Raw genomic sequence first — 17,142 nt, forward strand, 5'->3', positions numbered from 1 at the left:
TGTGGGCTCTCCAAGGTTGTGTTTGAACCTGCTTGCGTGCCTGCTGATGTGTATGTGTGTTGCTTCTTGGGGCCAGAGGCTGCGCTTATATATGTGGTGGGGTCAGTGGTTAGTGCCCAATTCTGGGATTCAAGGGACAGCGGCCATTAGGGTTGCCAGTGTGTGTGTGTGGGGGGGGGGGGGGTGCAGCAGTTGGCCCGCACGCCTGGAGGGGGAGGTTGGCGAGTTCTGCCTGAGCTGGGACAGAGAAAACATCCGCCGGAGGCCCAGCCGGGCTGTGCTCCAACAGCTGCAGGCAGGTGCGTGCTGTGAGGAAGTGAGCGCATTCCGGCCCCTGGCATGTGGCCCTGGTGAGTCACCATCAAGCCCCCAGCCCCCAGGAGGGACTAGAGGGACCTGCCACTGTGGGCAGATTGGGGACCAAATCAAGGGGTGGCTGGGTAGGGGCAACCTGGTAAGGTTCCCAAAGCTTCGGAAAGCATGCCTGAGAGAGTCTGAAGGGGGAGAGGGTCATGTTTTATTTTTGACCCAGGCACCAAAACAAATAGAAGTTTGATATGGAGCTTGTGACTACGGGAGCAGGAGCGCTGTAGACTGCAATGCTGGGGGCCTTTAGATGGAAAGAGGCTTCCACACCAGATAGGAAGGTGGAAGTCCTAACCACCAGAAATAAGGCCTGCCCAGGGGTTATTTGGGAACAATTGTGTCAAGGTCATTAAGGCTTTGACTGTTGTGAAGAGTTTGGATTTGGTTGAGCAGGAAAAGTAGTGAGTGACTTAAAAGCAAGAATATCTGTGTCAGGCATTATTGCTTGCCATTCAGCCTCTACCAAAAAAATAAAAGGAGGCATTGATCTGCTCAGTTTTATAGTCATTTAAAATACTTGCATGGCTACACATCAAAAGATTTCATTTTGAATTTTTTTTAAATAAAAGAACAGTTGAAAAATCTGATTCCGTGTTTGATATTAAGCCCAAAGTGAGGGGATCGAGTTTGTTATGTGGTGTTGAGTCTCCCTCCGTCTTGCCTTAGTGCCATTTTTCCCTCACTGACTTGACTGAATTCTGAGTTGTTAATGCCTTCTTAGTTCTTCTGGCTCAGTAGCATAGCAAGTTTAGTTTTCCTTTCCCTCATCTTCTGGTCTTTATTCTTAACCTTTTTTCTGTGCAGCTTGGAGCCTGCCCTAATTATCCTAAACCAAGTAAGACATTTCTTGGGATGGGGCACTGGACATAGTATGGAAAGAGAAGTAACATGTCAGGTTACGTACTGTCTTGTATAATTGCTATGTAACCATAAAGTTTCTGTAGTTACCCCATGGGTGATAAAAAGAGAGAAAGCTATAGCTCATCCATTCACTACAATATTTCCACGACACAGCAATTTGAGTGGTTTCTCTTCTAAAATCAACTCTAAAATGGTATTTGGCACTTGTCTCAAAAGTATAATTCTCTCATAGTTATGTTCTTTTGGACCAAAGATAATTGGAATGACTAGGTTATTTTAAAATTATTTTGGCCCCAAACAAGACAATCTGGACCAGTTAATTAAATTTGCTTTCCTTCTTTGAGCCCTGTTGCTTTCTCTTGTGCTGTGTCAGCCCCACCCCTACCTTATTCCCAGTGGCCTTTGCTTTCATTCCTTCTTTGCTCTGCTGGGCATCTTTAGAGGAAAACTTCACACCAACTTCCTCTATAAATTCTCGCCCTCCTCTCAACTTTATACTTCACCTTGCCAACATCCACCACTACACTGGGTATTTTTAAAGACCACAGCCCTTTCTGGCTCTTTTCTGTATTTAGCACTTTCTCACAGAAATCTTCTTTTTCCTTCTTTTTTTTTCCTTCCTTTTTCCTTTTTCTTCTTAGGTAAGACCTCAGATTTTTAAAAAGTTAGGCTTTGTTTATTCTGCATGATATACTTCTGTCTTCCTCTTCTATCACATTATTAATTATTATTATTATTTAGGAATGTTTCTAAGCCATTATGCTTGCCTTCATTAAGATTTCAGCCCTCCCCATCACACTCCCAGACTTCAAACTATACTACAAAGCCATAATCATCAAAACTGCATGGTATTGGAACAAGAACAGACATACAGACCAATGGAATCGAATAGAAAATCCAGAAATAAACCCACAGATTTATGGTCAACTAATCTTTGACAAAGGAACAAAGAATATGCATTGGAGCAAAGAAAGTTTGTTCAATAAATGGTGCTGGGAAAACTGGGTCGCTACATGCAAAAGAATGAAGCTTGACCACTACCTCACACCATACACAAAAATCAACTCAAAATGGATTAAAGAACTAGACATAAGACCTGAAACCATAAAATATATAGAAGGAAATATAGGCAAAACACTACGTGATTTGCACATCAAAGACATCTTTACAGACACATCACCCAAAGCAGTGATAGTGAAGGCAAAGATAAACAGCTGGGACTACATCAAACTAAAGAGCTTTTGCACAGCAAAAGAGACAATAACAAAAACAAAGAGAAACCCCACCGACTGGGAGAACATTTTTGCACCCAACACTAATGATAAAGGACTGATCACAAAAATCTGCAAAGAGCTGATGAGACTCAACAACAACAAAATAATCCAGTCAAAAAATGGGCAGAAGAGCTAAAAAGAAACTTCTCTGAAGAGGAAATGCAAATGGCCAACAGGCATATGAAAAAATGTTCAACATCACTTGTCATCAGGGAAATGCAAATCAAAACTACCATGAGATACCATCTTACACCAGTGAGAATGGCACATATTAAAAAAACTAGCAACAACAAATGTTGGCCAGGGTGTGGAAAAAAAGGAACTCTTCTGCACTGTTGGTGGGAGTGCAAACTGGTCCAACCACTGTGGAAAGCTGTGTGGAGATTTCTGGACCTACTAAACATAGAGCTTCCATATGATCCAGCAATCCCACTCCTAGGTATTTACCCAAAGGACACAGAAACATCAATTCCAAAGAGCACCTGCACCCCTATGTTTATAGCAGCACTGTTTACAATAGCTAAGCTTTGGAAACAACCCAAATGCCCAAAAATAGATGACTGGATCAAGAAGATGTGGTACATATATACCATGGAATATTACTCAGCATTCAAAAAAGATAAACACATGCAATTTGCAGCAATATGGATGGCGCTGGAAGGGATCATGCTCAGCGAAATAAGCCAAAAAGAAAAAGAAAAATACCGGATGGTCTCACTCATAGCAGGAATCTAGAAAACTTAAATAAGGGACCAGGAAAATGAATATAAGAAAGTGAAAATCAAAATCAACAAAAAACTATGAACCAGAGACACTTTTAGGGGGGCGGGGGCGGGAGGGGAGGGATTGGGGTCAGAATGGGGGGCTGCAATTGTATGGGGAATATAACAATAAAATTTATAAAAAAAAATTTTTAAAACCAAAAAAATAAAAAAATAAAACTTAATACTACGTTTGCTTTATGTTTTCTATTCAGAATGACATTTTGCTCACAAAACATGAATGACCTACAGCTTCACCCAACCCAGGAGAAAACCTTTGTGAGGTGTGAGATAGACTCTAAGAAACCGAAGTCCAAGAACAGATGAGCTTTAATGAAGACCCAGTGTACGGAAAATATGTATATCCCTTTTCTGGAATGGTTGCCTGATCTGAAAACTAAAATTCTATAAAGAATCTTGCATAGAGTTTGGATTTAGAGGAGTACCTTTTACTACTGTAAACTGTGCTTTTAAAAACTGTTATGTAACTATATTCAACTGTTAGTGTAACTGAAATTTTCCCAAATTTATCTCTGATTGAATAGTAATATGTGCAAAATAAGTACAAATGTAAGAGCCATGTTAGATCCATTGTTCTAATTTAAAATGTCTTTTGTAATAAAGTCAGATTTCCCATATTTCCTCACTAGTTTGGTGTTCTGATCGGTTTTTTGAACCCTGCTGGGAAGGCACTCTTTATTACACAAGTAACGCTTCCAGAAAGTGAAATTCCAATTAATCATTAGTTGTCTGTCCCAAAGCACACACTCTTTAAAACAACTCAGCAAAAAAAAAAAAAAAAAAAAAAAAAGACTTCAGCCCTCCCCCTTGTGATTAAACTTTTTCCTCTAAATACAGCAAAAGAAGCCCATGTTTCTATTATTTTTTTCCTATGGAAAAAAGTCTTCAAATTCATGTTTGTCAGTCTCCCAACTTCTGCATCCAGAGCATGACATGGCCATTATAGTAAAGTCCATCAAGTGCCACTAAGGCTTGGTGTTGTGTTAGGTACTATAGAGTGAGTTTATAATCCTAGTGCTGGATTCCTAAGTGCTTACCAACAACAGATGTTGTCCTGTGTGTTGCATGAATGTTCTCATTTATGCACATGCACAGATAATAGAATTATAAGTGAATATATGAACATTGCATATATTACATTATAATCAAGCCAAATTTTGGTGTAGAGGGTGAGGTGGGTAAATTCATAGCTAGGATAGAACTTGAACAGCATCAACATCTTTTAGCATTTTGTATTCAGAATGGTGAAGGATGAGAAGAAAGATTCATTCCTGTGAAGATAGAGGCTGAATTTTAGAAGTTGAGATGACTTACAAAGCTGTGGTGAATAGTAGGAGTATGGATGGAGAGGCCAAAGTCCCAAGGACATATAACTGCCATACCTAAGTAGTGCAGAGAACATGAAAAGCTCTCTGGTTGTACAGATTTTGACTATATTCAAGCTTCCATTAATAACCAATATTGGTGTTTTCCCCATCTCTGCATCATTGGAACCATTCTTACCAACATTTTAAAAAATTTTTTCTGCTTACAAATTGCACTCATGAGACTTCCCCCACAATAACTACCCCCCCAACTAACCATTAATTTGTACTAAATTTCCTAGTCCTCTATTCCCTTTATGCTTTAATTTTCGTGCCCTCTACAGTCTACTCATGGTAGTAGTGACTTTTACAATTCCATTTAAGGTTCCCATTGTTATTTGTAAATTGCTCTTTTGTTAAAATGACAGACTCAAAGTTAGATACTCAGAAAGCATCTACTCCTTCCTCATCTCTGAAAGCTGGTCATTTACATCTTTGCTTGACTGTCTCTACTGAATGGAATGGGTTGCTTCCTGTCATGGAGGCTGTCCATTTTACCTTTAGCTTCCTTGAGTTACCAGAGTTGTTAAGTGAAATCTGCCTTGCAATATAATATCTCATCTCCCCCACCCCCCCCCTTAGTTTTATTCTTTGAAACAATATGGAAGAAATATAATTTTTCAATGTGGCAGCTCTTTAAAGATTTGAAAAGTTTTTGTTTATTTTTTTGGGGTGGTGGTGGTGGTATCTGTTTGTCTAAGCTTTTCTCTTTACTCCGGAACTGTTCAATAGACTGTGATCATGGAAATGTTCTCTATCTGTGTTTTCTAGTCAGTGGCCATAAGCCAACATGTGGTTATAGTGTGACTGAGGAATGGGATTTTAAGTTTTTTTTTAATTTGAATTTGAATGGCCAGGTATAGTGAGTGGCATTTGTTAGACTAGAGCTGTGAACTCTGGGAGTTAGTTAGTACCTTGTGGCATGGCTGGCTTGGTGGCTTCAGAAATCTTATGGTTACCTCAAACATGGTAAAAACACATGCAACTGGGCTTGTCACAACTGAGAAAAAACATATACCCAACCACCGAAGGGCTGATTAGTAATGTCAATTTTTATTGGTAGTGATAGTTTTATCTCAGCTCCTGTATCTTAAAAGCAGATTTTTGAAAAAGATTTATTTATTATACATACAAGAACTGGGGTACATGCCAGAGGCGTGGGGGGTGAGAGGATTCACCAGAGACAGAGCGGGGAACAGAACAGGCAGACTGACTGAAACACACTGCTGAGGGGAGCAGCGGGCGAGACAGGAGAGGCTTGCCGCGTCATGTGGGTCACCTCCCAGGCCGGAGAATCAAACCTATGCTGCAGTGGCTGGCGACAGCTTGACAGGGCTGTCTTTAACCCTTGTGCCACCAGGGAGGCCCCTTAAAAGTAGATTGGAAAAGAAATTCCTCATTTAATCTTTCTCTTTCTTCAGAGGCTTTCCCTATAGAGGCTACCAAATCTTGCCATTCTCTTCCTCAGAAATATCTTTTCCTCTTCAAATCTTACTCTTCTGCTGTCTTTGAGTACCATCTCTGCCCTCCTCCCCTCTTGATAAGAGTTCTTAGGTGTTCTCCTGGGTCTCCAACTTCCTTCCTTTTCATTGCCTCTTCTCAGTAAAACCAAGGACTTCTCTTAGGGGTGCTAAGGGCCAAAAGATCAGATACTCAATTCTTCCCTTTCTCAAAACTCCTGGCCTTCTAGGAGTCCTCTCATTTTCTTTTCTCATCATTACTAGAGCATCTTTATTATAACATTCTTTTTTAAAAAAAGATTTATGCATACAAGAACTGGGATACAGGCCAGATATACTGGGGTGAAAGGATTCACCAGAGACAGAGTGGGGAGCAGAACAGGTGGATCTACTGAAATACACTGCTGAGGGGAGCAGTGGGCAAGATAGGAGAGGTCTCCTGCACCATGTGTGTAGGTCCCTGACCGGGGATCAAACTGTTGCAGTGGCTACAGGTAGCTTCATAGTGCTGTGACTTAACCCCTTAGGCCACCAGGGAGGCCCATATTGTAACATTCTTTTGTAGAAGTATTGCTAATATCTTCTTTTCATACCAGATCTGTGCATGACAAATCCTGAAGCTATTTCTTTATACTCTATCATTTTTCTTTTTGATTGTTGTTAAAAACAACAGCTTTGTCATCTCTTCACCAGTCTCCTTCAGACAGGTGGACACATCCCCAGACATGGCTCACTTCCCATGGATGTTGTCACCCCGTCATTACTTGGCCTCTGTGGTTCCCTTTTTGGTTTACCATTGTTGTCTATACCTCCCTCCTTTTATTGTCTGTTGTTCTTATTGCCATTTTCATATCTTTAATGACATCCACTATTTTCTTCTTAAGAAATGATTTCTGGATTCTCATCTTTTTTTCAGAGGACCTGTCATAAGTTTCTATACTGTGACTAAAACTCTGTGTGTAGTATTGATTTCTGTGAAAGGGGATGATGGGGTTAAGGGGGCCAAATATCTCCATGACCAAGTTACTGTTAACATTTGTGGCTGGATACTCCTTTGTTGTGGCCAGGTGGTATGTGTTGGGCGGGGGGCAGTCCTGAACATGGGAGAATGTTTCACAGCAACCCTAGCTTCTACCCATTAGACCCATAGGTACTCTCATGACAACCCAAAATGTAGCCAGACTTTGTCACATGTCCCCTGAGGGGCAATATGCTCCCTTTTTCCGTGCATTGAGAGCTGCTGTGCTAGAACATCAACTTTCTGGGGCCTCCCTGGTGGTGCAGGGGTTAAAGTCAGTGCAGTCGACCTGTTGGCAGCCACCGCAGTGCATTGGTTCAATCCCCAGCCAGGGAGGTGACCCACATAGTGCAGCAGACCTCACCTGTCTCGCCTATTGCTCCTCTCAGCAGTGTATTTTATTAGATTCACCTGTTCTACTCTCCACTCTGTCTCTGGTGAATCTTCTCAGCACCCCACCCCATATCTCTGACCTACACCCCAGCTCTTGTATGCATAAATAAATAAATCTTTTTTTAAAAAGTTAAAAAAAAATAAAAATAAAAAAATATCTTTTTTTTCCACAACTGCCGCTTTTTTTTTTTTTGCTTGACTTGGCCTTTGCCTGACTTGGTAGAAGGTAGCCTTTTAAAATTGCAAGTTCCTGAGCTCATCCTACATTTACTAAATCAGAAAATTAGAAGTGGAATTGGAAATCTGACTTTTATAAGATACTATCCTTCCCCCAAAACCAACCAGATAATTCTTACACCCTAGGCTTGACCTTCCTGTGGTATAACTGCTCTGTTACCCACACTTTTTCCTGTAAGTCTTCTTGGTGTCCCAGCTTTGCTTCCGCACTTACACCTTAATGCCAACACAAATAGGGAGCCCAACTCAGGTTACCAGGACAGCCAGAGCACAGGAAACTGTAATGGCCCAGTGCTCCCACAGGCATCACCGAGTGGCTCTGCTGGCTTGCTTGCTTTTTCCTCTGGGACCCAGTCAGATCTCCTGCTTCCCAAGACACAGACCCTGATTTTACAGACTTGGTGGTGGAGTGTGGAATGAGGGGGATGAAGAATGGTGAATGAAACATGCATTCTAACATTGATAATTCCATGTCACTTTGAGGATAGTTGAATTTTGTGCTGGTGAAAATTACATTCCTGTAAGAGTTGATGAAACTATAAGCTTCACTTATAGTTGTTTATAAGAAATGACACTCCTATTTGTTTATATTATTTATATTTGCTTCATTGGACCCTGAGGCTTGGCTCTCTATCCCTGACTAGATAGCTTCATGGTTTGCTTTGGGTCAAAAGCAATCTCTTTCTGACACACTTAGGAGAAATTAATGTTTAGTAAGAAAAGAATGGTTAGCAGATAACGAATTTTGAGTTCCATTTTTTATTATAAAGCAAGTCATTTGTTTTAAAGATCACCTGACCTGACTGGGTACTTAGCCATGAATAAATGAAAATCTACTTGCACTTAGATGCTTAGAAAATGCTGACTTGATCTAAAACTGAAGTAGGTCACTTCTATAAAACATTCCTGGCAAACACAAGCAAGAGAGACTAAGGTGAGACATACTCTCTTCAAATAGTTGAGGCACTGACCTGTGGAGGAGGGCTTAGATTTACTTGGTTCACCTGGAGAAGGTAGAAGAAGGACCTTTATTTTTGATGACAGTAATGGGGGACAGATTTTGACCTAATAAGGAATAACATTTGAATAGTTAGAGGACTTCAAATCGGAATGTGCTAAGTTGTTAGGCAGTGGGTTATTTGTAACTGTATTTTTTATGTAGAGGTTAGATTACCATTTGCACAACATTTGGATGAGATTTTGGACATCAAATTGACCTATAAGGAGAAACAGGCAAGTTTATCAGAAGTCAATTCACCCTTTCTATGACATGATTCTGTGGTGACTATTAAAGTTGTTACTGTTTTTCTAGATACCTCTAGCAAGCTTATCTCCTTGAGTCATTGAATAATAAAGTTAGTAACACAGTCTTTGGAGATTTCTCAAATGTTCCTTTGTCCTCTAGCAAATGCCACAGAGGCGTCTGAGAAAGGTGAAGGATAGCTGGCTCTGAGCCCTACCTATACTTCAGCTAGACAATCTTGCTTTTTTTTCTGGAAAAAAAAGAGGGGGGATCTGTTGGGGGAAAAAAGTCTTAAAAGCCATAATATTGTAAGCTCTTTATTTCATTGTCAAGGAAACAGATATAGAGCAGGGAAGTATTTAACCAAAGGCCACCAATCTTGTAGATTTCAGAGTTAGCATTTAGGTCTAGTTCTTTTTTAATTCCAATCATGTGTTTCTTCCACTTCTCTATTCTAACTTCTTATAATTCAGTAAACATCTCTTTCAATTCACTGGCCTCTGAAATCCAGAATTTTATTTCTTTTGACTTAGTGTTTTTTAAGAGCCACTGAACTAGTGTCTCTACTATCCATGTCTTCCTCTCCTGTGTTACATACACTGTTGCTATGTTATTCTTCATGATACATTGTCTTGAAGGGATTTCCTTCCTCAAGAACCTCCTTCTTCCTGGGCCTCCCTGGTAGCCTAGGAATTAAGTCTAGCACCATCAAGCTATTTGCAGCATGAGTTCGATCCCTGGCCAGGAAGCTAAACCATAAGCACAGCAGAACTCTCCTCTGACTCCTGCTGCTCCCCTCAGCAGTGTATTTCAGCAGATCTGCCTGTTCTGCTCCGTGCTCTGTGTCTGGTGAGTCCTCTCATCCCTCATACTTCTGGCCTACACCCCAGCTCTTGTATACCTTAATAAATGAAATAAATCTTAAAAAAAAAAGAGGGCCTCCCCGGTGGCACAAGGAGTTAAGACACAGCCTATGAAGCTATCCGCAGCCACTGCAGCACAAGTTCCATTCCCGGCCAGGGAGCTACCCACATGGCACAGCAGACCTCTCCTGCCTCACCTGCTGCTCCCTTCAGCAGTGTATTTCAGTCAATCCACCTGTTCTTCTCCCCACTCTTTCTCTGGTGAATCCTCTCACCCCCTATACCTCTGGCCTATACCCCAGTTCTTGTATGCATAAATAAATAAATAAATAAATAAATAAATCTTTAAAAAACAAAACCCTGCTTCAAAAAACAAACAAACAAACAAAAAAACAACAAACAACAACCTTCTCCCTATTGCCTGTTAGAACTTTTCAGTCTGACACCCTGATTCTTTTTTTTTTTATCTTTTAAATTTATTTATTTATTTATATTTTACATCATGTTCATTTTTGTACAATATTTGCTTTCTCCTCTCAGGTGTAGTCCCCATGAAATTCCCACCACCAATTCACCCATGCACCAGCGAAAAAGTCTCTTATGCTCTTCCCTCCCCTGTTTTGATCCCTCTCCCTCCCCCTCCCCTGCAGAATGTCTCTGATTTATAGTTGCCCTAAATGTTTTTTTTTTTTTTAATAGAGAGAGAACTCTTCAAGCTCAACAACGAAAAACAATCTGATTCAAAAATGGGCATAAGACGTGGATATATATCTCTCCAAAGATGTGTCAATGGCCAGTAAACACATGAAAAGATTAGTGCAACCAATGTCACTAATCATTAGGGTAATGCAAGTCAAAAACAATGAGTTTCTATCTCACATCCATTAAGACGGTGACTATCAAAAAACAAACCACAAAACAAATGTTAGCAAGAATGTGAGGAAATTAGAATCCATGTGCATTGTTGAATGCAAAATGGTTACAGCTGCCATGGAAAACAGTAATGTGTTTCCTAAAAAAAAAAAAATAGAATTACCATATGATTAGAATTTTTTTTTCTGATTTTATTTTTTTAATTTAAATTTTATTTTTATATTCCCGATACAATTACAACCCCCTTATTTTGACTCCAAGCCCTCCTTTCCCCGTCCCCCACCCTCCATAGAGTGTCTCTGGTTTATAGTTGTTTGTTGATTTTGATATTTTCTTTCTTATAGTTATTCTTTTTCCTGGCCCCTTATTTAAGTTTTCTAGATTCCTGCTATGAGTGAGACCATCCGGTATATTTCTTTTTCTTTCTGGCTTATTTCGCTGAGCATGATCCCTTCCAGGTCCATCCATGTTGCTGCAAATTGCATGAGTTTATCTTTTTTGAATGCTGAGTAATATTCCATGGTGTATATGTACCACATCTTCTTGATCCAGTCATCTATTTTGGGACATTTGGGTTGTTTCCAAAGCTGAGCTATTATAAATAGTGCTGCTATAAACATAGGGGTGCAGGTGTTCTTTGGAATTGATGTTTGTGTGTCCTTTGGGTAAATACCTAGGAGTGGAATTGCTGGATCATATGGAAGCTCTATGTTTAGTAGGTCCAGAAATCTCCACACAGCTCTCCATAGTGGTTGGACCAGTTTGCACTCCCACCACCAGTGCAGGAGAGTTCCTTTTTCTCCACAACCTGGCCAACATTTGTTGTAGTTTTTTTAATATGTACCATTCTCACCTGTGTAAGATGGTATCTCATGGTAGTTTTGATTTGCATTTCCCTGATTACAAGTGATGTTGAACATTTTTTCATATGCCTGTTGGCCATTTGCATTTCCTCTTTGGAAAAGTTTCGTTTTAGCTCTTCTGCCCATTTTTTGACTGGATTATTTTCTTTGTTTTTGTTGAGTCTCATCAGCTCTTTGCAGATTTTTGTGATCAGTCCTTTATCATTAGTGTTGGGTGCAAAAATGTTCTCCCAGTCGGTGGGGTTTCTCTTTGTTTTTGTTATTGTCTCTTTTGCTGTGCAGAAGCTCTTTAATTTGATGTAGTCCCAGCTGTTTATCTTTGCCTTCACTATCACTGCTTTGGGTGATGTTGACACACTGATTCTTTAAGCTCCTCATTATTTACCAGAGCTTGAGTCCAAATTCATATTATGGGTAATTAATAGGCTACATAATAGATTAGCTGAGTCCCACCCTAACCCTTGCTCCATTTATTGTCAGGAGTATTGTGTGTACAAGAGTGCTGTGTATTTTAATAAGGGATAATGAGAAGATACAAAATAAATACAAGTCTCAGAAAAAAGTAAGCTGCAAAGCTTTGTATAATATAATCTTATTGAAATGACACATACTAATAAGAATAAGATACACAGAAAGCGTCTGGTGAAAACAAAAGGATAACAGGGCTGTTAATCCTGTTGAAGGGTAGGGTTTCGGGGAGATAGGAAATATTTATTTCCCAACTGAGGAGAAGCCTCACAGGATGGAAGGGAACTGTAAGGAATCGTGCTGGGAACTGACAGAGAAGGAACTGTCCAGCTGTTTTCTGGCTCCACTGAAAATTATTTCTTTGCTTCTTGCATCACTATTACAGAAGTGAAATCCAAGGGGGTTATTTGATTGGTCAAGCTTAAGTTAAGTGCTGATATGACTATTAGGATATAGAAAGAAAGGATCCCGGGGTAGGAGCCACCAGGGACCTCTTGGTTTCTTTCAAGGGAGGGCAAACATTTGGTTTTATTCTCCTAACAAGGCTGTGCACAGAAAGGAAGAGTTAATTGCCTCAAAGGACATCAGAGTACTCTTAGGAAGGGGGCATGGATGCTGGGAATTAAAAATGATCAATGTCCACTGAATTCATCACCCCTCCCTACATCCTAGGCTTTTCTTTTGACACAAACCAAGCCCTCTGGTATGTTTTTGGTGTTTTTTTAAACTTCCTAGGGATAGAGGGGCAATGAGAGAATGGGATGAGGGAGAGGAGAAATGTGTAAGTGTAAGATAGGGCAGATAGAAAAGGCAGTTAGCAGGTTTCTCTTTGCTTTCTCCCCTTCCTGTGCTTATACTTTTCAGTGCCTGACAGTTTTAAAAGTGACCATAATAAACGTTTTTAAGTGAAGTTACAAATAAAAACCTTATTCATATGGCTGTTCTAACAACCCACTCCTTTGATGGTGGAGCCTTTCTTCCCTTGTGCCATATATAGTGTGCCCAGGGAGGCCCAGGAGAGAGAGAGCCCTAGAGATACAGCAGTGAACCTCGAGGCAATGTCTTTGCTCTACGGAATTTGCTTGTTAATGGGAGAGGTTGTGTTTTAGTGACCATCCATTGTATATCTGGTAAAGTCAAGAAAATATGATTGTCTGTGTCTGTGATTCCTCATTCTCACTGCATGATAGAACAGGAACATCTTTCCACAAATGATCACTGATATGTACAGAAAGGGGACTCTTGGGATGCATGTACAGCCAGCTATGATGGAATACAGGAAGTGGCTTGGCAGTACAGGGTAGAGAATCATGTGCGTGATCTCATGCACCTATCATTATCGAGATATAGTGATGAGAATTAGAGCTCTTACCTGGTGTAAGCAAATGGTTTGTTTTTGTCTCTAATTCATTTCTGGTAATATTGTTTTGCTGAAAGAGTTCACTGTTGATGTTCTAGATGTCTTTTCTGACAACCATGGTACCAGATGTCATCTATAATTCACATTCATATGTTCCTTAAAATTAGTCATACTTTGTGCTAATGACATCACCTTTCTTCAAACTACTTGCACTATCAGTCATCAGTGCTATTTATTATTAACAATGAACTAGTACTAATATTAAATAACCAGATAATAAGTGGTGTTAATTCAGAGCAGACTGAGATAATTATGGCCTACATTGACCATTATATAAGAAATTAAGTTTGAACTTGACTGAAAGGTGGATAGAATTTCAGTAGATACAAATAAAGGGGGCAGATTAATTTGGAGTAATGGATTGGAGGAAGAAGAGATTGAAGATTAGAACATACACTATTCATGATGGTGAGACCACCTGTCATCTATCCACAGTAGACTTGATTAATCTATCATGACACTCGTTTTTTTTAAAGATTTATTTTTTATTCATTTATGCATTCAAGAACTAGGGTGTAGGCCAGAGTTGGGGAAGGAGGTGTGAGAGGATTCACCAGAGACAAAATGGGGTGTAGAATAGATAGGTCGACTGAAATACACTGCTGAGGGGAGCAGTGGTAAAGACGGGAGAGGTCTGCTGCACCATGTGGGTTAGCTCCCTGGCTGGGGATCAAAATTGCACTGCAGTGGCTGCCATAGATTTGTAGTGCTGAGACTCAACCCCTTGTGCCACCAGGGAGGCCCGTGAAGCAGATTTATTAACTAGATTTTCAAGCTGGTTGTCCTCATCAGTGAAACTTGGATTTCATATCCATTTTCCTGGGCTAGTATCTGGACCTTGTCTTGCTCATGGACTTTAGGCTTTTCATGACCTTTCCCATGGAGTTGTATTTGGTGGCGTTTTCTACCACGTTTTCTTTTCTGCCAGGATTGGTCAAAAATTACTGTCTTCTTATTATAAAAGTCTGTCATCTCTATGTTTTGTATACTGGATCTGAGGAATGCCTGAAGCCCGAAATAATGAATTTTCAACTCCAGTGGTTACCTCAGTTTCAATATAGGAGAAATTTAAGGGCAGAAATCTGATTGGAATGGGAGGGAGGACAGTAGATTTCTCTTGAAGCTTAGTCCACAAGAATGATGTGAACAATGAACTTGGACCAGTCATCAGAAAAATAAAAAAGGAAGATGTGATTAATGAAAATATGTACTTTGGTCATAGGAGTGAATTTTATAAATGTGTAATCTGGGGACATTAAAAAAATCTTCTTTTGGCCAATTATTTTATTTATTTCATTTTTTCCATTCCCAAACAAGGAATTACAACATTAACCTGAGACTTTTAAATACATGCTTTGCTGACTTTTTTCTATTTATGTATTTTTATTTGTTTTACTTTATGGGAAGGGAGGGAAGGATTTCGCTGCCATTGATGCCAGCAACTCTTTCTCAAGTCCTCCAAGCAATCTTTTCCCGGGTGAGTTATACCATAAAATTCTAATCATTACAGTTGTGCAATATTAAAATAGCTATGTGTATAGCAATGACAGCACACATGCCAACACCTGATGAAGCAAGGTCATGTTCCGCCTGAGATTATCTGCATTGAGAGGATAGGCGATGCCATGATTGTGGATGAACTCACTGAGGAAATGAGTATGGAAAAAAGAATGCAGAAAGCTGAGGTCCAGGGCCTGGGGGAGAAAGCCTGTAGGTCGGAGAAGGAGCTTCCCCATGGAGAGAAATCAGTGGACACTGGGATGCTAGGATGCCCGAGAGATTGAGCTGATAAAGCTATGCTGAGAGTTGTAAGAAAAATGCCATCATCAACAGTGCAAGTATGACTGAGGTACAGTGGAGGAGCTTCAGTTCTTCCCCGTCTAGATAATTTCTAAAAATTCTCTAGTGTAATAAATTCTATTCAACAAGTATTATTGAACTGCATGCTAACTAGAATGGGGTATAGAAGAAGTATAAAGCTGTGTTTTAAAATAATATATCGGGCCTCCCCGGTGGCGCAAGGGGTTAAGCACCACACTATGAATCAGTCCGTGGCCTCTGCAGCATGAGTTCAATCCCCGGCCAACCAGGGAGAAACCCACATGGCATAGCAGACCTCTCCTGCCTTGCCCACTGCTCCCCTCAGCAGTGTGTTTCATTCGGTCTGCCTGTTCTGTTCCCCACTCTGTCTCTGGTGAATCCTCTCACCCCCCACACCTCTGGCCTGTACCCCAGCTCTTGTATGCATAAATAAATAAATCTTAAAATAATGTCCCTTTATAAACAATTATACTGGTAATTTATACTCCAGCTATTTTTACTGGTATATTTGTGAAATGGTAACTGCAGACCTATTTCAGTGACATTTGAAAAAATACTTAGTAGAATCCTTTCATCTCTATGATACCTTTACAAGAACTCACAAAACCCTTATTCTCTTCCCATTGTGCTCTCAAGAGCATCAATGACACAGAAAAGAGGGACCGCTAGGTTCTTACAAGGCGGCGCTCCACAGTCTTCATCAGGCTTCTAACTGTGATATGAAGATGATTTCACTGGCAGTTTGGAATCATTGATGATCACTGAACTGGGTAAATTGTTGTTACCTTCACAAGCAGGTTAAACAAGTGTGGAATAATCGACCAGAGATACAATGTGCATCTCAAACTGTGAAAAATGGCAGAATAACTCTCCCCTCCCTCAGTTTGGTTTCATTGTACTGACAACCTCAGCCTCATGAACCATGAAGAAACAAAACAGAGGGCCTCCCTCGTGGCGCAGTGGTTGAGCGCTGGACTGCGAAGCTGCCCGCAGCCTCTGTAGTGCCAGTTCGATCCCCGGCCCCTGGCGAGGGTCCCACATGGCACACAGACCTCTCCTGCAGCACCCGCTGCTCCCCTCAGCAGTGTGTTTGGTCAGTTTGCCTGCTCTGCTCCCTGCTCTGGCTCTGGTGAATTCTCTCACAGTCCTGCGCTTCTGACTGTACCCAGTGCTTGTATAAATAAATAAATAAATCTTAAAAAAAAAAAAAAAGACGCAAAGCAGAAACACACAGAAGGAAAGTACTGGGCTGCTTTTTCTAGGTATATTATACCTGCAAAACAGTTGCCTCAGTGGACAAACAAAAAAGCCAAAGCCTCATATATTTTTTTCTTATTACAAAAGCAATACATAACCATTAAAATGCAATTATATAAACATGATATATTTTATATGTATAAAATTTAGCACATAAAATATATTTTATATATTATAATATTTAAAAATCTAACCCATATAATCCCCCAAAGATAAGTCAACATTTTGAATTATACCATTATAGGTTTTTACCATGTATGTGTATGTATGTGTGTGTTTTTAAAAAAGATTTATTTATGATTACAAGAACTGGGGTACAGGCCAGAGGTGTGGGAGGTGAGAGGATCCACCAGAGACAGAGTGGGGAACAGAACAGGCAGATAGACCAAAGTACACTGCTGAGGGCAGCAGCGTGCAAGGCAGGAGAAGTCTGCTGTGCCACGTGGGTAGCTCCTTGGCAGGGGATAGAATTCGTGTAGCAGAGGCTGCGGACAGATTCACAGCGCTGCGCTCAACCCCTTGTGCCACCAGGGAGGCCTGGATGTGTGTATTTTTAATGAAAAGTGAGCTTATTCCATA

This window comes from Talpa europaea (assembly GCF_964194135.1).
Source record: "Talpa europaea genome assembly, chromosome: 7".
NCBI lineage: Eukaryota > Metazoa > Chordata > Mammalia > Eulipotyphla > Talpidae > Talpa > Talpa europaea.